The 21771-nt window shown below is 45.5% G+C and overlaps 1 protein-coding gene across 1 annotated transcript in view; it reads right to left on the bottom strand.

Annotated features, from left to right (window-relative positions):
* The window catches only part of GNPTAB (N-acetylglucosamine-1-phosphate transferase subunits alpha and beta), a 644942-nt gene that overhangs the window by 362492 nt on the left and 260679 nt on the right, over positions 1-21771 (bottom strand). The window lies entirely within an intron of this gene.

The following is a 21771-nucleotide window of genomic DNA, read 5'->3' as shown; positions in this document are numbered from 1 at the left end:
TTTATGAAAGACTGATTCAGGTTTATTGTATGTTATCATATGAATCTTCTGTATCCATTCGCCATCACTGCTTACTAACCTCATTATCCTTGACTGCTACCTTGGTAATGCTAATGTTTTGTTATTATGTACAATTTTGTTGGATCCTTGGGTCCTTGTGTATGAATTTGTAGCGGAGCAATCTGATATTTGCTACACCTCCTGTATTCATTTGCCATCACTGCTTACTAACTCCACTATTCTTGACGGCTACTTTGGTAATGCTGATGTTTTGTCATTTATTTACAACTTTGTTGGATCCTTTGGTCCCTGGGTATGAATCTGTAACAGAGCAACCTGTTATTCACTACAGCTATTGTTTATTAATCTCTCGCTAATGTCCATAACAGTAATTATGTTGTTTCTCCTTGGTGCGTCAGGCCATGTCACTGGACTCGTTGAATTCTGATGGGTGATCGGCAACAAAGTAACTTATCACTAATGATAGTTATAACCCTCCTTGATCCTCATAACCAAATGTATAACATCTGTTCTTTCACACGATTTTTTACATGCATATACTTCAATGCGACCCCTCACGACACTTTATTTATGAGTTGACACTTTGGAATGCGTCCCGTATGTACATCTTCTTCCTTATCTTAGATATACGATTAGTTTCTTTGAGCTTATACGGTGAACTTTACTTTTCTAACATGGCCGCCAGTTTTTATTTTCGCCGTTATAGGATGCCCGTGCCATGAAAAAGCTCAAAATGCTATCGATCTAAATCCGTTGGGCATCTTATCCCTATGTACATCTTTTCCCCCTTTTTTGTGACATATGATCAGTTCTTTTTGAGCTAATACGGCATACTTTACTTTTCCAACATGGCCGCCAGTCTTGACTTTCGCCGGCATACGAGGCCCGTGCCATGAAAAAACTCAAATTACATGTTATTGATTTAAATCCGTTGGGCATTTTATCTTTGGCTTCTTAAATTATCACATATATCGGATTCAAGATAACGGGTTGCAAATTTGTCTATCCATAAAGCCGATACTTTCAATTATGCCTTTTCCAACATGGCCGCGGGGTCGCTTGCCTCCTGACTCATTACGGAGTTGTGACATGTTTGTGCCATAACACCACTAATGGGCTGTCACCTGTCTAGATATATAGTGCATTCACTATTTTTCGATCGCTGATCTCTGGTGTATATTAGTAATGAAATATTCAATCGTGTGCTTGATTTAGCCTTAGATTAATTCATATATTTTACCCTTCCAACATGGCAACCGAGTCTACCTTCAGTTTCTTACCTACTGTGCTGTGATGTCAATTCCCGGCAGCGAGGCATGGGACTCAGGTGTTTTGAGTTCACAACCCCTGGGTCAAACACTATTTAAACACGCGAGCGCAATTCTTGTTTGTTACAGACCGCTGACGGATTGGGTCCCGTTCAGGATTTTGAATATGCGGAATCGGGTAGGTTCTGAAAGAACTTTGGATTGTGTCTCATTCCCTGGAATTGTGCTGACCTGACTTTTCTTTTCTACTTTAACAATTTTAAATCTTTATTGAGCTAATACTTAAGGGCTTGTGGTATTTGAGTAACATGTCTGGATGTCAAAGCAACATCACCCAGAATCTCTGTTAGCGCTAGGACTCACTTGCAAACATAACCTTAAATCTTATACATTAGGGATGGTGATAATGGGGCCATTCCATTTTATACTGTTAGTGTGGTTGTAACTAGGTTGACCTGATACCTCATTTGACTTATTAGGCTATTCTTTTTAGTTTATAATATGAGTTTACCAACACATAACGAATGAGTGATTGTGTCTAAATAACTTAACACACTTTGATTCATTTTGGATTATTAGACTGTTGTGCTTTTATTTTTAGGCATTTTAAAGACTTTGACTTTTATCCTTATCATTGGATAAACTCTTGACTCGGTGCTAAATTAAAAAGACGGGACCAGCGATTGCCATTTGTCTGACATATACCTGTACCCTAATCGACATATTCTCTATCTCATGAATGTAAGTACACATACCCCCAGGGGGAGCTCTTCCTCTCTTTTTTATAAAAACGTTTTTTTGGGGATATATATGGAACACCTGCTTAGGATAAATACGCTTACTAATGCGTACTATGAAACCATTTTCTACGCTTTTTTTACGCTTATTTCCTTGTTAACTTCTTCCGGTCAGGACTAAGGTTATCACAACAAATGACGTATTAACGTTAATTTGATATTTAAAGTCATTAGGAAATTCCTCTGCTTAATGCCCTCTCACTTTGACTTCCTCTAGTGACGTTGAATGATGCTCTAGAAATTTCCAGAAAACAAACATACACCGATTTACTGTTTCTTACGGTGGGTACACCCTTGGGTCTCTTCTTTCTCTTGTTGCCTTCCTTTTAAAACTTTATTGAGTCAGTTAAGGTTACAACACGATGATGTTTACAAACTCATAACTTTTTTTGACCAAATCAAACACGGTCAATGCAAATTTGGCTGAGGAATGAGACTAGGGTTAAGAAACCAACTGCACTCCATAAATATACGCTCTTAAACTGTTACTTAACCAGAATCATGTTAATATGTTGATAGGTTGATCTTATCTGAAAAATGACGAACATGAATTTATAACAACTGTTAATTCATTGACAATCCTGTTTTTAGCTCGGTTATGTCTTCTGTGTATTGTTAAAAGTAACGTTTTTTCTTTTTTGTAACACCCTTTTGAACTTGTGTTGTGTCACAGATTATGTTTGTTGGGTTTGTATATATTAGATGTGGTTATTCGTGGTATTTATATATTGTTTTATATATACATTTTGCAGCCCTGAAGAAGTCCCAAGTTGGACGAAACGCGTCGGCTGCTTTGGCTGTTCTTAAATGTCACTTTAACAAATGAACAATAAAGAAGAACTTTTGAAAAAGAAAACATATCATGTACATGGACTAATTTGATATTATTTACATTTGTGGAAGTGGTGCGCCTTTTGCTGTTTATTTCTTCCTGGAGACAGATGATGTGGTATTGTCTAATGTCGTCTAACCATTCCTTGTTTTGAATTTTGGCTGCAATTCCTGCAATGTTCCAGGAGACCACCCTGATCTCCTTGGAAGTTAATTCAGACCCACTTTTTCCTCCACTCATCGTCCCTCTAAGGGAACACATTTCTGGTCCACTTGCTTCTATAGTCGTACCTTCCCCACCCCTCTCATACCGCACTAATGTGCGGGATACAATACCAAGATCGCATTCCCCGGGCGGACTTATGTCACCAATTTTAGGTTGACTCTCCTGTTCTCTCTCGATCTCCCCTCTCCCTGCCCTATTCAGTCAGTCCAATTCCTCCAGAGCGGATGTGCTAGAGAGTGGGGCAAATCTATTTGTTACAAGGCCAGGCCTGTCCTCCCCGCCTTTCTCATTAGCCCGGCACCGCTGAGTAACCTGACCTGTCTCATTAACTTTGTCCCTATAAAAGAAATACAGGGGCAGCATTCTTATGCAAGACCCGCTTGCCCTTTCCCATAACGGGTGTCAAGCAGATCTCTTACCAACTCAGAATGCCTAAAATTTACAATAACACAATCGCCTGCAAACTTTCTCTTACTATCACCAATCCAAGCCACCCTCCTGGCCATGAGGATATGCCTATGCTGAAAACTCCATACTTTCGTGTTGTTGTGTATCCAGTGAGAGGCCTTATTTATCAGGGTTCTAGTTGATTCCTCCCTGTCGTGACTAAGTCCAGGAACACCTACTAGCACTACCGTGTACGGGCAAGATGGAGGCGGTAAATCCAGTGTCTGGAGGCCCGGTGTGCTCTGAACACAATCAATGCTGTTACTATTAAAGGCCTTCTCCGACTCCTTACTTCCTACACAATGTTCCATGAGATTAGGAGGGGCCAACATTATACCCGGGCCCTTACAACACGAACTCCTATCACTACTCCTTGATGCCTCCAAGGCTATTCCTCTCCGATCCATAGGCCTGGGGTCTTTAGTAGTTACAGCCTCTGACCCACTATTGGCACCTACTGTCCCCTCCTCCCTCCCTTGTTGAGTATTCACAGGTAACGGTCCCCTGTCTTGATCTAGTAGCCTGCTTATTTTTCCTTCCAGTCTAGTAATTTCTGCCATTACCGGCCCCAGATATTGGAGTAGGAGCTGTTCCATTTTTGCCTCTAATGCCTTGATAATTCCCTGGGGACCTTCCTCCCCACTCCCTTTTTGGCAGTTTTGACACGCTGTACTCTCAGCTTTCTTTCTTGCTCCTTTATTAGGTTTAGCAAACCCTCTATGGCTAGATTTAGTAGCAGGGTTTATTATATGCGACCCGTTAGAATCTGGAAGCCCCCTATCCCTGGCACAATTTATTTCAGGCGGGATGGCTAAGGGGGGAGTGACCAACGTCAATAAAGACCTTTTAGAGCGTGTAACTACTTCCCTAACTGTGCTCCGTAGGGGGTCTAATTCGGACTCAATTGACTGAACACTAGATCCCACACCCAAGCCGTCCCGTTGCACTGTTCCATACAGATTAACCTCCGGACCGTCTTCATTGCTAGAGACTGGCTCATCTAAATTCAGACTGGTGTGACCCAGCCCAATTGGGTTAGCTGTCTCAAGGTCCCCCTGAGGGATTGTGTTAACCGGTGCTAATAAGTCAATGGGGCCAGGCTAAATAGTGTGTACTAGATTGACTTGGGCTGGTTGAGCTGCTCCTCGAGGCGTGGGACATAACGCTATTTTGCCCAAGGAAGACCGTTTTCTTGCTATGAGGGAATCTAGTGACAATCTCTCTTCAGTCAGCTGTATCTCATGCGTGAGCAGGGACTCTGCTCTTGTGATAAAGGCGTCCAGGGTGCCCTTTACCCCTCCCCCCACCCTGGACTGGGAATTCTTAGATTTAACCATAGTCAGATCACAATACAGCGAACTACTCAGTACTAGCTACCCCTGCTATGGGCCCCGCCAGCTATAGTGGCTTAGGGCTTAGAGGTTATAATACCTAGCAACGGGAACTAAATGGCGAGGAACACTCACATTTGAATCAACAACAAATCGATATACTTTAAGTATTAATATTCCCTATTAAGTCAACATTGCTTTAGCAGGGGCCACACCACAGACTATAAGTTCCCCAATAACTGGCCAATATAACCTGGAATCGCCACTAGGCCCTAGGGCCTGACTACAATACACGGGGGTGGCCCTGCCCGGCCTCCTTCGGCCCCCGACGGCCACAGACGGTCCCGCCCTTGTCCCGGGCTTCTCCCGGCGCGCGTCCCGCGGGACGAGGCTCCGCCCAGGTCTTTATGCACCTCCTGGCGCTCGTTAACAGCGTCGTCGGCGTCCTCGGTGATAGCGGGGCTGCTGGGGGATGAAGTCCTGGTCTCAACGAGCAGCGGAGCAAAGACCGGCCACAAGGAGGATCTAGCAGGGAGGGACAGCGGAGCGAAGCCCAGCCAGAAAGAAAACACACAGGGAGGGAGGCGGAGCTAAGCCCGGCCAAAGGAAATTGTTTTCAGAAATGTTCCACCACTAAGTCATTTGGCGCACACATTCATGATGGACTTCTGAGATTCGTGGTGAAGAGATAGGCCAGGGCATATTTTTCAGAACATTATCAAACAGTACATAGAATAAAACCGGGAGCTGTAACCACACAGTCAACGAAAAAAACAAAACAATGTGGAAAAGAGCACCATAGTCCAAAAATGCTGCGGTACAACACATATTGTTTTAGTTCTGTATTTATTTATTTTTGCAGTTTTATAAAGTGTAAACTTGACCCGAAGGTATCAGAGCGCTTTACCTGAGCACCAGTTGTATTACACACGGACACATTTTTTCTTAGGCATGGGGAGATTAAGTGAGTTGCCCAGAATCACAGGATGCTTGAGCCTCCCGCCAGACTCGACACTGGTTCCCCTGCTTCAAAGTCGGCAGCTCTAGCTATTAAGTGGTGAATAAACAGCACAAATGTGCCACCCTGCGCTCTCCCTCACCACCCGGTGTGTTCCCTCACTTCAAGAAATGAGGCCTTGTTCCCAAAATAACACAATTTGGACAGTGTCCCCGCCATGGAGCTACACGGGCCTTTGATTTCCTACCCACAGAATGAAGAGTACTCGCAGGGAGGTGGCTACCATTGGTGTAGCAGGTGTAGTGGCACCAAGGCTCAGTGCCCTGCAGAGCCCATTGAAATCTGAAAATTGCTGTAACTAACACCTTAACAGCATTCTACCCGGGCTTGCATCGGGGCTGTGGCGCCCTTGCTACGCTACTGTGTACCTGCCTAGTTTCCCCTCCAAACACACCTTACCTGGTGCCCAGTGTGCGCTTTCACCAGACGCGCTCTCAGCTTCTCTAAGGAATGTCCTGTGTGCCTATGGTCTGCATATTCTGAAACAGTGTAATAGACCTTTGGGAATAGGGTAGATTTTTTGTAAGAAACATTGGTGGGCCAAGGCCTTTTGGCAAGCCTTCAGTCATTTTATAAGTTAGTAATTCGCTTGACTAAAATAAAAACACAATAGAAAGGGTAAAGAACCGCAAGCTCCAATCAAAGTCTAACAGTATACTAGCATTTTGTCCACCCTCCAACTGGACCTTCGCCATAATAACGTGAGCAGGAGCTATAAAACGTAGTTTGCGGAACCGCATAACCACCCACTGCGAACAAATGTGCAGGGGGGGAGTGACACTTTAAAAGCAAAAACACTTGCAAAAGGTTTCAAGATTATTTTTCAAAGTAATCTGACACAACTAATTAATACGTACGGACGTTTAGTGCATTTTCCTCAGGCAAGTATTATGTATGTGTTTAAGTAAATATTACATTTTTAGATGGGGACACATTCAAAGACGTCTAGAGCAGGGGTCTCTAAACTTTCCTGTACTGAAAGCTACTTTTGTCCAATGAAACACATTGATAGCTACGAACATTAGTGTTGTATTCTCAATTTTTCTATACGTATATTAATTCAAACAAGCAAAAGCTTTCTAATTGAATAAGCTGGACCGCACACAGGTGTGCTACTTGGAAGTAGCTCACGAGCTACCGGTTGGAGACCACTGATCTAGAATCACGGGTGCACATTATATTGCAGAATGAAAAAGACCCCGTCGTTGCCTAAATATAGGTTTGGGGGGAGCTCAGTGAGACAAAATTGGAAAGCAAGTCTTATTACACCCCTCGATAATGTGGGTTTCCAGAATAAAGTAGTTTAACATACAGAAGTAGTTTAACCTACAGAAATATAATACTCAATCTTACCTTTCATTTATTGAAAGCGATATGTAAACAAGCTTTATAGTAGAAACACGTGTCTATTCTGTTCGCTCATTAGTTCAATATGCACAAAACAATAACCAGCTAAAAGTAATATCGGAATGGACAAGTCGTGTACTGTGTCGAAAAGGGAGCCAAAACACAAGAGGGTAAAGATGTTAATTTCGGGTCCCAATAATCGAACCAACGCTTATGCACCAGTAATTCTAGGGTTATAAGGACACTATGTCAAGCTTCAACATACTACGCCTGCGGAAGACTACAGAAACGGCTTGCTTTTTGGGCAGCAGGTCAGCCTGGACCATCCTCCACTGCTACATCTTCCATGCCCAATCACTCGTTATCTAAAAGGAGCAAGTAAAGATCTCAGTTATAAACTAAGCGAATGTAGACTATGCAACAAGTGGTTTTTATTTGGGACTCAGAACTGAAAGCTTTTACAAACGTAACTGGAAGAGGCGTTCTCTTAACCTAATACGTTTTCTGCAAATTAACTAAGTCTTGTTGAAGCATGCTTGTTATAGAGTGGAAACCACGCATCAACTTTAAATCGCCAGATTGCTAAATGAGCTTACTCTGAGGAGTAGTTGACTCGGACCTTTTAACTGAAGGCTCGTAACACTAAAGTCTGTAAGATATTAATTAAAGGGATGAGAATTCGAACAATCCCCAGAAGCCACCACCGTAACGGGAATTGTCAATCGGCAGTCTCGTTTTAACTTTGCAGCAGTGCAGGCACAGCTGACCTCTAACTCAAACAAGCATTGGCCGCGCAACAGTAAAAGTAACGCCGCGCGGCCGTAAAAGCGAAAGTCATCGCCATGACGCGCTCAAGCACGCTAGGGATGCACGCGCAGCAGCGGGGGGAGGGGCGGAGGCAGGGAACAAGCAAGAGGAAAGACAGACGGTGCTGAAGGCTGGCGGTTCGCGTGTGCACGCTCGCGTGAACGCAAGCTTGTCGCCAGCCAGCAGCACTTTGGAAACTCACCTACTAAAGTCTCTCCGAGCAGCGCATGTGTGCTGACTCAGCGAGACCTAAAAAGGCCCATTTACACCTTCTCAGCTTCCTCCCCGAACTGCCACGGGTATTAATTACCATCGGCATACTGGGTTCAGTGCCTGGTTTATGTTCGACAGACATTACACGGTGCTTAACTTGAGCCGGTGGGAGCCACCAGCACTCTCTTCAGGGCCCAGACACCTATATGTTCTCATCAGATGTTTCCCGAGACAAAGGGGGGTTGCACACAATTTATTAACTTTAAGTTAATTTAACTCAGAACAGAATCTCAAGACTCTTGTCCAATCACTGGTGCTGTCAAGCATTGCGTATTGCAACTGATGAGGCATTTTTAGCAAAACTCAAATCCATACAGTAAAGACATATGTCTATTATTGTGCAGATTTTAAAATGCATATTTTAATAGTGCAAATGTAGTAATTAGCCCCATTTACACATACTAGGCCTCGCAACCGTTTAAAGCAGCAATGCTTGGAAAGAGGTTTGACTAAAATGTGCTGATGCACGCTTTGAATGTTAAGTTCGTGACCTTTTCATGATCTTGTTTTGTTAAATAAATGTCACACATAGCTCTGCAACATGTTTCTTCTTATATCAAGTAGAGTTCAAAAATGCTTGTTTAGAATGTATTACTTATAAGGAAAATGACGAATGACCACATAGAAGTAGTATATTTTTTTAATTTGTTTTGTTTTAACATACTTGTTTTATTTCCCAAAGATAAAATATTGAAGAAAATGTTCTTTCATTATTCCAGATGTTTCGGTTTTTACATCTCCCATTTTTCACTAACACATCATTTGCTTCATTCGAAGGATAGAAATGTAGTTCTATTCGTGGGAAGGGATGTTTAGAATAAATAAACCGCATGTGTATTTGCTTTAAGAAACAACCAAGTTGAATACTAAAAGATCACTGTTTGTTTGAACGCTATCGTATCCCGTGTGAGAAACAGAGGTGTGAACCTGTTCCCAGGAAGAACCCTCAAAGATGATTGGACGAGCGGAGAAGATGCAACATTAACTGCAACATTGATTTCGACTGTTTATAATAGTACTTGTTCCTAGAATAGGTTAACGCCATTCCTTCATTTCTTTTTGCCTTCTTCCAGACTCCATTGTTGATTGCTGTTGCTACTGCGCATTTCCCCAGCCTTATTCCTTATTGCTTTCAGACTCCACTGAGTTTTGTGAGCCTCTCTTTGTGTGTTTTTTTTTTTATTGATTATTGAATTTGAATATCATTGAGTTTCATGTTCTTCTCGCTCTCCTTCGAATCTGAACTCTTTATGAGTTCCTTCTGACACCTTTTCGCCCCTTTCATACAATAGAGATCTTCTTCCTTTATGGAACATACTTATGCATTGTATTTTGACTGACAACTTTAGCAATTATGTAAAAGATTGATTATTCCGAGACTAATATGAACACAACTCATGATTTTAAATAGAGATGAATTACTAATTACTGATTAATAATTATGTGATTTGATCCTGATTTTCTCAGATTCGACATCCAAGGTCCATTGGCCTATTGGATGAAGTACAGCGGGGGATCAGCCTTATGTGTGATGGTAAACCGTGTCTTATTTAAAGTGACTCCTGCTACAGCACAATTCTCTCCTGACCAGACTTCCCGAGTGCATCTTGCCCCTTTGAAAGCAGCGCTGCATGCTTGCCGCATGCTTGGTCTCAGGTACCCAAAAATACAACACCATTTCACCTGTACTTCTAACTCTCAACTGGCTCCCTGTTGAGTGGTTTACAAAACGGCCCGAATTGTTCACAAGGCAATACACACCTTTATTTCAAGATAAAGGGCTGAAGCTAGCTGGCAGGCTCAGATCCCACACAGTGCCGCTACTGCTGCTTCTTGAACTCCAGCATTTTAAAAAGGGATATACAATACCCCAATCCTTTGTAGGTAGTGATACCAGAATCCGAAACTCCCTGCCCCGGGTCCTACAAACCACTACCGGACCGTCTATATTCATGGAGGAACTGAAAATTCGAAAGACACTTTTAATGTGGCTCATTCTCACCTGATGACTCTTGGGACGACTTCGACTCCTTCTACAAAACACTTAATTTCTCTTCAGGACTCGAACCTAACTTATTTTTACCTTTTGCACGTGCCCTCCAATTGTCGATTCCTCTGCCGCCCGCCAAATGATTTAAACAAATTTAATAATAGCGACAGATGACAGCGCACACTGCTCCTGCTGTGGCCCACTAGATAAACACTGCCTGGTGGTCCGGATGCTCCACACATGCAGAAGCTCATGCTGGTTTTTGGCATAAGTGGTGGACCTGCAAGGAGATTGTGGCCTTCTAGGGGAGGCTGAGGTCCATCTTGCTAGTTTCTTGGGCTGCACAGAGGTGAATCCCTGAAGATATGATTGCCGGAATATTAGCAGAATTTTGCAGATGCGCCTGACCCTCAGTTCAAGTTCCTGGCTCTTGGGTCTGTCCTGACTAAACGGAAGATAGGTAGGACTAGGTAGGTAATACTCTCTTCCGGCCCCTCTCTGTACACTATTGTTAAAAGACGTGAAGAAATGAGTAAAAGTGGAAATCTTCGTGAAGGAGGAAGACACCACAAACATTTTGGAAAACGAAAGACAAGCTATATGAGTTTGTAGTAACACTAGAGGATGAGTATGATTAACTACCTCATGAGGTAATGGCATGTGGAAAAGCCAATGGAAGCGCTGGGGAATAGGACACTTAAATGCAAAGTGCAAAGATAAAAGTCACATTTAAAATCTTATCAGCTGCCCACTTTCACCCTCCTATTTTGGAGAGAATTTTTGAATGCGCCCTCAGCACCCTTTTTTTTTTAATTATTATTATTTTTTTTTTAAGACCTTTATTGACACTGCATCTTAGTATCACAGCAATATGCCTACATCCCAGCGGGCCAGCACTGCAGCAATCACTATTCATGGCGTACGGCGGCGAGGATGGAAACAATGCAAGTCGCCTACAACCCCATGGGGCCGGCCGCGTCAGGTGGGCAGGCATATGGGCAATCGTCAACACGGGTCATCAACAAAAAACATAACCCCCTCCAAAAACCATAAACCCCTTTACTAAAGCCATCCGCGCCAAACGCGCCAGAGCATTTCCACTCCATTACCCATCCATCTCCTTCCAGTCCAGGTCTTATGTCCCCATCAGGACTAGCACAGTCCCCGAAACCCAGTGAGGTAGACAGCGCAGCCCTATCTCCCGGACAGTCCCAGACTCCCCTCGCCATCCACTACATGTCCCCCACTCTGATTCGGTTCAAGGATCGTGTCTACAGGTGTGGTGTGTGCTAACAAATGTGTGTGAAGAGGAGCCCAAATATCTCTAGGACGTGAGGATGGTGGCATTAAGTCAGCAAAAATGTGGAGCTGCTCCTGGCAATAAACCAAGTCAGCCAGCCAGTCCTTGAATTTAGGGGCACGACCCCGTTCCCATTTACTGGCTATTCGTCTCTTCGCCATAAGGAGAGCAAGTGATGCGTACCTCCGCACCTTAACAGGGATACGCTCGGAATAGCCGAGAAAGACCGTGAGGGGATCTTCCAGCACGTGTACTCCCGTCATTTCATCCAGCGCGCGTAGTACTTCCCTCCAATAGTCCCTGATAGGCGGGCAGCCCCAAGCCAAGTGTCCAAAGTCCGCCCCGTCTGCTCCGCATCTATCACAGCGGTCCATGTCGCGCAAATGCAGCCGGTGAAGCCGGGCCGGCGTGTAATACAACCTATGAATATATTTATAGTGTATCAGCCGCAACCTACTATTGGCGGATATATTGCCAGTCTGCCGGCAACAAACGGCCCATTGCTCAGTCGTAATGGAACTGCCCAGTTCCGCCTCCCATTTTCCCTTAGCCGGAGCCGGATATCTCTCCCACTCCCCCTGTGTTACACAATACAGCTTTGAAACCGCCCGGGCCGGAGATGATTGTTGTAACAGCATATGTAGAGGAAGCATGACGGTAGGCTCCATTGGAAAACACTGCGTCGCAGAGCGCGTGTCCTGCCTGACCCGCACATAATAGAATAGGTCTAATGGCGTGGGGGAGGTATCACCAAAGAACTCCTCGCTGGTAAGGAATTTCCCTTTTTTATACAATTGGCCCCAAGTGAGACAAGACAGTTTGCGCAGCATTCGACGACAACCCCCTTCCCTCGTAACTGGCAGGTCCTGCCTCCCCATTAACGGCGCCAGAGGCCAGTAAAGTACCGGACAGTGCACTTTGTGCGCTAATTCCCGCCAGGCGCTAAGGGTACATTGTACTGTGGTAGCCGCCATATGTCTAGGGACAGCCGGAGTGCTTACATACGCTGTACAAGGAGTGGGCCTCATGTACCCATCTTCTATTGCTAAATGGGGCATGTACGGAGGAGGGTGCATCCAATAGGCAGCGAAGTGAGCCTGGGCGCATAAAAAATATAATTCTATATCTGGGACTTAAAATCCACCCGAATCATAAGAGCGAGTGAGAACCTCCCAGGCCAGCCTGGGCTGCTTCCCACCCCAAACTAGCTGGATCATCTGAGTCTTAATACATTAAAAAAAATATCGACTAGGGGCAAAAGGAATGTTGGTGAAAAGATAGAGAAGTTTAGGTAACACCACCATTTTAATCAAGGATATCCTGGCCGCCGTTGAAAGAGGCAGCGCTATCCATCTGGTGACCTTGTCCGATATGTCCTCAAGCATACGACCATAATTAGCACGCATTAACTCCTCCCGGCAGCGGGAGACATGTATACCGAGGTATCTGAGGGTATCCGCACATCACTCCAAGGGGTAATCTGGCCTAAACACAGAAGTGGAGTCTGTGAGGGGGAAAATTTGTGACTTAGCCCAGTTCACCTTGATGCCAGAGAGGTGGCCAAACCGAATCAACAGACGGAGAATGGGGTTTAGACTAATGGCAGGGTCCCGCAAACATAAAGTAAGATCATCTGCATATTAAGAAATTAAGATCTGCCGTTCTGGGTATACCAATGCATAATCCCGAAAGTGTTGTCGCACTTTGGCCGCAAGTGGTTCGATGGCTATGGCGAAGAGAAGAGGTGATAATGGGCACCCCTGACGGGTGCCACGTGTACACTTGAAGGGGGACGTCTGGATTCCATTCACCATAACTCTTGCTCGCACACCCGAGTATAATAAGTTTATCCAGGCCAGAAATGGGGCGGGGAAGCCCATCCGCTGCAACACAAACGCTAAGTAATCCCACTCCAGAGAGTCGAACGCCTTAGTGGCGTCAAAAAATATGGCAGCCGCGCTAACGTCAGGGTCAATGTCCTGTAGCAACGCAAACAACGTTCTCAGGTTATAAGATGTACCCCTTGTAGGCACAAGTCCTGACTGGTCAGGGAGTACCAGGGCCGGCATGAGAGGACTGATGCGGTTAGCAATTAATTTAGCCAAAATTTTGGCATCCACGTTTATTAGAGACAAAGGCCTATACGAGTCACAGTATTGAGGTGATTTGCCTGGCTTAGGAAGAGAAATTATACATGCCTCTCGCATAGAAGGAGGCAGTATCCCAGTCTCGCGAGCCTCCTCATATACTTGCCGCAGTATCAGGATGAGTAATGGGTGAAACGTTTTATAAAATTCGTCCGGAAGGCCATCCGGCCCTGGCGCCTTTCCGGATTGCAATTGCATTATGGCCTCTATTATTTCCTTATCTTCGTGATGCCGCAATAGGAATTCCCTCTGACCATCCCCCAACCAAGCGATTGCGGTATCATCAAAAAAGGAGGAAAAATCAATTGGGTAGTCTCTGTGAGTTTTGTACAGACATTTTTAAAACCTGCGAAACGTCTCTACTATCTCACGCGTGTCTCTGTGCGTCTGCCCATCGTCATCCACCACCTCAAGGACCACGTTGGAGAAATGCGGAGGACGAATTAAAGCCGCGAGGACTTTACCTGGTCTATCCCCCTCACCAAACTGGCGAGCCTTAAAATATTTCCCGCGGAACCTACACTCACTCTCGGCCGTCTCCTGATATTCACTAAGTACACTGCGTAATTGAGCCTGTAACTCCGGTGTGGGACTAGATTGTTTTGCAGCCTCTATGCGCTTAAGGTCAGCGTCCAGTCTGCGTAAGGTGGAACGTATGTCCCTTAGGATCCCTCCACTCTTAGCCATGCATAAGCCCCGTATGGTGACTTTAAAGGTTTCCCAGACTGTGGAGTAGTGCAAGACCGAATCTACATTGCGAGAAAAGAAATCCGTGATCTCCTGCTCGAGTTCCCGCTGGAATACAGGGTCCAGCAGGGACAGCGGATTCAGCGTCCAAGAAAGAAATGGAGATTCCACATGCGGTGGATTGAGAGCGATGAGCACTGGAGAATGATCCGAATATGTCCGGGGAAGATGTGAGGTGTGTGTAACCCAGGGGGAAAGACCCGCAGTTATAAGCCACGCATCAATTCTGGACCAGGATGCACGGGCCGTATTGTAACAGGTGCCTTCCCTCCCCAAAGGGTGCATATGCTGCCATGCATCCACTAACCCGAAATCAGTCATGATCGTTTTCAGGGTAGATTGCGCATGTGAGTAATGATGTGGTTGCGGGTGGGAACGATCCATGTCAGGGTGAATAGTAACGTTGTAATCCCCTCCCCAAAGTAGATGTGTGGACCCTATCTCAAAAATCTTGCCCCACAGGATCCGGAAAAACTCTGGGTCATCATTATTCGGCCCATAGCAAGATACAAATGTAAAAGAGTGATTAGCCATCTTGCCCCACAAGATAGCGTAACGCCCCTGTTTGTCCGCAATAGAGCCTATTGGGGTGTAGGGGAGAGATTTCCGTATGAGGATGCATGTTCCATGAGCGTATGATGAGTATGAGGAGAAGCAGGTGTAACTGGCAGTGTCGGCTGGTCCATAGGGGGCGCTGGGGCGGTGCCCCACAAAAGAAAATACTTGCTCACTCACTGTCTGCAGTTCGGGCAACGGAATGTAAGCAGATGAATTGACAGCTTTCAATTTGTCTGTTTACATTTCCGGGCCGGGCGGGTGAAAGTGCGCAGGTCAGCTCACAGCGCAGGCGGGGGAGAGCACTCAAAGCAGGAGTCTAGAAGATGGTGGTCTGACTGCGCATGTGAGTGAGGAGCGTTGGTCCTCACTCTCATTCACAAAGCATTAGGTATGCTGCGCATGCCCAGTGTAGTGTGCAAGCCTCTGAATCGGATCCTGCTCGGGCGGTGACGCGTTTTATGCAAAGTCGCCCCATGCCCAATCAAAAGTACAAAGTAAGTAAACAAGGGTCAGCCACCTCCCGTCGCATCCAGTCTCTGTCCTGATTTGGCCGTTTAGTATTTGCAAAAGAAAAGAGCGGGGAGATTGGAGAAGTTAGTTGCAGCACCTTGCAGAGCAGAGGAGACGCGCAGGACCGGAGGAGAATGGAGATGCCTGGTAAGTTTATTTTTTTATTGTATTCATTAAATTAAGGGAGGCCTACTGGCTAGAAATTGATGCCACTCAGTCTTAGTAGGGAACACCATTAGTAATACCGCACTCGGAAGGAAGCACGATGAGGATTCTTTACTTTTTTCGCTACACAGACACAATGTCGTTATTACTAGCTCGGGCTCAACCTCTCCCTAAATTATGGATTTTCAAGAACGATCCAATATGATTGCATATATTGTGAGGTGTAAAAGTTGTTTTTCTTATTGACGCATTCTTTACAATTTATTCATGCCATTCTTTCATTCAGCATTTACTTGAACGTGGTTTCAGCTGTTTCAAATGATTTTCTTAAATCCTTCGCCGATTCCCATTCTTCTAGCAAACGATTTAACAGTATCTTCCTCGGAGCAGGGTTGCCTTGCATCCGATTTTCAGGATTGGTTCTTCTGAACTGAATTGCTTTCATAGTATTTCAAAAGCACTGTGGCGTTTGGAAGCATCTCGTTTTCTAGTGCAGGTGGCTCTTTCACAGTACTTCAGTTTCCAATCAATTATGTATTTACGCATCCATATATCAGTTACTTTTTATACTTGTTATATTCTTATCATTTTACTTCTCATCCTGACCATAGTCTTTAATTCCTTTGAAAGTGCAGTTTCAGACAGGAGACGAATACATTGGAAACCCCTTATAATTAATAAGTAATATTACAATATGGCGAGCAAGGTTTGCATAACTATACAGATATTTATGTTTCTCCCTATTGAAAGCAAATTAAGAAAGCACTTTGTTATTGTAATTTGTTTATATATAGTGCTCCATATTGTAGATTTCCGATTGCTAAGTACTGTATTTAGTAGGCATTACCCAATTTAATAGCACTCGATTCACTGGTCAGATGTATTATAGACTCCGGCAATCTAGCTGTGATTCAAACGTGTGACTTGCAGGTGACAGAAGATTCTAGCAGCCACAATAAATTAACCCACGGAGCCATCTTGCTGGTAAAAGTATGTGAGCTAATTTCACTTTAACGCATCTCACACATAAAGACATTAAGTAGATCTGTTAGATGTCCAGTTGCTGTTGTCATCAGAAAATACGTGTCAGTTCTCTTGATAATGCTACATAGGTTCCAAAAACAAACAACTTGTAAAAACCGATTGCTGGATGACATAATAGCCTGTAGTTTTTCTCATTTTATACACGTTTGTTGGATGGTTATTGAGTTGCACTACCATTACTGAAACATGTGACGTGCAGATTGCTGAGGCTTCACTGTAGTTGGTGCAATAAATCACTAATTTAACTTATTGGCGTAGTTTACATGCTCATAGAAGCAAAATCAAATCTAGTACAACTTATCAGATGCATATGGAACAAAGTCATACAATAATAATCATTAAGCACTTTCATTTTCATAGTCGATAAGTCAACAGAATGGGAGAACAGTGGATGTCTTGTCCAACTGATCGAGTTTATGGTTTCCCCCAGTATATCTTTTTTGTTGGCAGGCTCGAGCTACTGCTGCTGCCAGTACTTCACGTCCTTTCTGCAAGGCAGGCTTGCACTTCTGATTCTTATGCTTTTCATATTTTGTGCAGTGTGCTACCACTTTACTGGCACCACTGTTGACTATGGGTCTGCATTTGTGTGGCCTTGACAACATTTAATTGAACATGGCTGTGCTTTACAGCTTCCGCCTGAGACTGGCAGAGCAATGGGGTTTCTACTAGCTGGTCTTGGTCATGTGCTGAGACTTGACCAGCCTATGTGGGCCTTTGGGTGGGGGTCTGAGCAGTAATCACTTACTCTTGAGTATGTGTGCTTTTCTGCCATATCTGAATGGAGACACCTTTGTACGTGTACATGGGGTGCACAGGCCCTCAGGTCTGTGGCCCCGCCTGTTGGTCACTGCACTCTAATTATTTTTGCCCAACCAAGAATGGACGCAGATGGAATAGTTTGGGTTTGAGGTAGGGTCAGGTATTGGAGACTAGGCAAGGTGCCTGAAGTGTTTAATCTGAGGCCAGGCCACAATGGGGGGAAAAGATTTCAATGATCGAGCAAATAAAGCATTTCTGAAGGAAAGAACAAAGGTTTTGTAATTAGCATCGGGTACTGAAGCGTGTTCCCTGGTAGTGCAGTGGGAAAACTGTGCACACTACCATGGTCCTTTGTTCCCAAAAACCGAAGAGACATCAACGCTTATTTTTTTTCATGATTGGTGCATTGTTGACATTTCACCCAAATGTCCTTATGAGGGGCTGTTCACCAAAAAGAGTTATAACAGTTTCTGTTGTGAGGGACCAGGGCATAATTGATGTCTCTTGTGACATCTATGTGTGAGTCTCAGTGCCGGCAAAAGTGTGCGAAAATGTGGTGTTGGAGTGCCCTGGTGGAATCATTGGTGGCGCTGTGACTAGAGAAATAGACAGTGGGTCACTTCTGAAATAAGATACATATTGGCAAAGTTGTGTGTTGATTACAGTTTTACCATAACAGTCCAATGGGGGGTGATTCAGGTTAGGTTGAGGTGCTCTATCAGAACTGGCTATTGGATCCATCTCTGGGGTGCTTTGTCACACCTGGTTCTGGAGTTCCAGTTCTGGAATAGCAGCATGTGTAAGTCTGAAAAGACGTGGAGTCAATAGGTGCATTATAAATGGCCTCTTCGGAGCTCAGCACTCGAGTACCAAGGTTGCTTCAAGTCATAGCTGTAGTCACCTGGCTAGCAGAGATCTGTGTGGGAACTTAGTATTGGAAAAGCAGAGGCATTTTCACCTAATTGTTTGTTAGGAACGAGGTGCTTTCGCAGAGCTGTGTGTTAGATCCTAATACTGGAATACCAAGGAGCTCTGCGAGTCATGAATGTGGTGCAGTGGATGCTGTCTGGAGTGCCAGTGATGGTTAGAATTGTGGTGTGTAATGATAAAGAACCTGCGCCTGCACCATCCATTTGTACAGAGCCCTGAGAGCTCTGGAACCAGATACTTGATAACGTCACTGATTTACCAATAGTCCACTGATCTATTTTTCGCAGTGCTGCTGTCCATAGATTTATTTCACTCTGCATTTGGGACAGCTATTGATTAAACCTAGTAAAGGCCAGCTTCAAGAGCAGGACGTGAATATTCAACAACATAAGACCACACAGTGTTTTGAAATGCATGCCAGATAACTGCTGCTGGTCAGGAGCCCATTTCTTGTGTTTTCCTGTAATAGAAAAACATAACTATAGAAATGTTTCTGACGCTAAGCCCTGCTGGCACACAACGTGCATATTGCTCAGAGGTGCGTGGCACTGGCAGGGCCAAGCTTCAAAAACATTTCTATGTACATGTTGTTATATGACATCCCTTTATTAATGCAATAACTGCACTTTCACAATTGCTTTATTAACCTTCTTGCTTCTCAAATTTGCTTGAAAATGCACCATTTACTCACTCTTTTTTCAAAATTTTCTCGGGGAGTGAACCCCCCCGAACCCCCCTTAAGCTGTTCGGGCTCACTCGCTACGCTCGCTCGCCACGGTGCCCTGCAACAGAAAGTTTATGCCCCCACCACTTTCAAATGTCACCAGCCGCCACTGGTAACTGGCCCATCGTGCAGCAAAGGAGGGGGGGGGCAGTAGGACTGAAATGCGTTTCTTGCAACATCGCACAGTGTATCCAATGCCGATCTAAATAGGACAGTATGTGTCTGTGGTTACAGGGTTCTCTCAGTCCGCGCACATTCCAAGTGTGGAAATGATAAGTGGGGGGTCTAGTGCTGTCAGTCATTGTAACCCCACAGGTATGTCATTGGTGAGGAAAGACCGGACTCAAGTCAACAGCGGTGTCTGGGCGTATAGGTTAATTGTATAACATTGGCACGTGGTGGAACGTATGCTCCATTATGACTCAATTGAAACAACTCCCTTCCCCCTCCCCCCTCCCACATCAGCAGCCCAATCCTGCCGTGACTGTCAGCCCTCCCCCCCCCCCCTCTTTACCCATAAGGCCATGACCCCAACGTGGGATCGTGGCTCAACCATTAACATTATCAACAAATGAATTCTGCTCTGATGGGTGGTGTCTAGAGGGCAACCAGGTGCTTCCTCGCCGGGGCGAGGGTGTTCGGGTGGTCTTACGTATGTACTACTCGGGCTACTGTCTGGTGTATCAGATAAGTTCAATGCAGTCCGCTTTCCCAGCACTGTAGTCACTCTGAGCAGCCTACGGCATCAGCTGGACCTGGATCATGAGTCAGAGTTCCTTAAAGCGCTATTCCCGAGACACCATGATTCCAGAACTACACTCAATTCTCCACGTAGGGGGAGGGGGGCCAACAGCGACCCCTCCAAAGTGGCGGCAACCTTCACAATTTCCAACCTCTGTCTCCCATCATTGTCAACAACCAGGCCCCTGGAGCGTGGAATTTGGTTCAGCGATCCCTGATTGAGATAATGCACACATAGGGCGCAACACTCTCCATTCACTCTATATCAGAAGTTCCCTCTCCATCCATCATTCGGCGGGGCGGGGAGGAATGTCCCGTCCCAGGCCTCTGCAAGGTCTTGAGGAAATCCTGCGCCAACTGTGGAGAGCTGAAAAAATGGTGTTTGCTCTGATACATAACTTTGAGTCGGGCAGGGATATTGAGCTACTGCAGCCGTTTCCTCACCGAGAGGAACTACCGTCTCTGGTCCTGCACGGCCATGGTGAAATCGGGGTAGAGTGAAATGTTCATCCCCTCATAGCGGAGCTGACCCCGTTCTCGTGAAAGGCATAAAGCTGTATCCCGATCCCGGTAATTTAGCATCCTGGCAATTATCGGGCGTGGCGTTGCCCCAGGGACTGGGCGTGGTGCCAGCGAGCGATGGGCCCGCTCTACCACCAATACCGGAGAGAAGGCCTCCCTGCCAAACAGCGTGACCAAGAGGCGTTCCACATAGTCCTCCATCCTGCCTGTTGCCGTGGACTCCGGCACTCCCAGAATGCGGAGGTTATTTCTCCTAGAACGGGATTCCAAGTCCTCATTCTTAGCAGCTATGACTTTCAGGACTCGCTCCAATTCAAGCGTTTTCGTCGATGTCGCGGTGGAGGAGTCTTCCAAATCCGAGATGCGTCTTTCCGCTTCCGCCAGGCGATCCTCATGCTTGTCCACTATGTGTAACCCCGTCAAGACGAGCATTCATGGAGTCCATTTTAGATTCAATGGAAGCGAGGCTAGATTGCATAGCCAATAGTAGCTCCTTCAGGTCCGCAGTTGAAGGCGCCGGAGCTTGCGCCGGAGCTTCCGCTGGACCCTCCTCAGGATCCGTGTGGGATCGGGTACCCTTTCGCGCCTCAAAAGTTAGCTTCGGTTGGCGCGCATCTGGCTTTCCCATGGTTGCGGAGGGGTGGTGGGGGGGGGGGGGGGGGGGGGGAATCAGTACGATCCAGCGAAGGCCCCAAGCAATTGCGTGGATACAGACTGGGCCTTCGCCCGCAAGGCCAATGCCAAGCAGGAGGGCTACCGCCGTGTCCTTCTCTCCCTACTGCCCCCTCCGGTATGCCAGACTAATATGTGGGCAGCCCCCTCACTCGCCGCATCCTCAGTGTTGCCAATGAAGCAAAAAACAAAATGTGTGTGTGGGAGGGCGGGTCGGATATACAGACGCGGAGGCTGAATATATTTTCCAAGTGAGAATGGTTTATTGTCAGACAGGCCACTCTTTGCTGTGGGGGTCGGAAAGATATCAGTTCTTGTTCCTGAAGAAGTACTGGGGCCACGCTGGTCGTCGTCTTCTTCCTTTAAGTTGGACTGCAAGTGGGTCTGCTTCGCTTCTTCGGCCGTGGTTGGTTCCTCCCGAAGGCTCATAAAAAGAAGAAAACAGGGGGGCCGTCAGTGTCAGGTTCACTTAGTGTAAGGGATGCTGTAACCGTCACCTCACCCGTGGTTCTGTGTGGGTTGGTCCTATTACGGGGAACACCGTGCTTCCACTTTGTGCATTTACAAAAAAAAAAAAAAAAAACCAAAAGTAA

Source organism: Triturus cristatus, chromosome 4_1 (genome assembly GCF_964204655.1).
Source record: "Triturus cristatus chromosome 4_1, aTriCri1.1, whole genome shotgun sequence".
Classification (NCBI taxonomy): Eukaryota; Metazoa; Chordata; class Amphibia; order Caudata; family Salamandridae; genus Triturus; species Triturus cristatus.
This window is presented reverse-complemented; position numbering and strand designations above follow the sequence as displayed.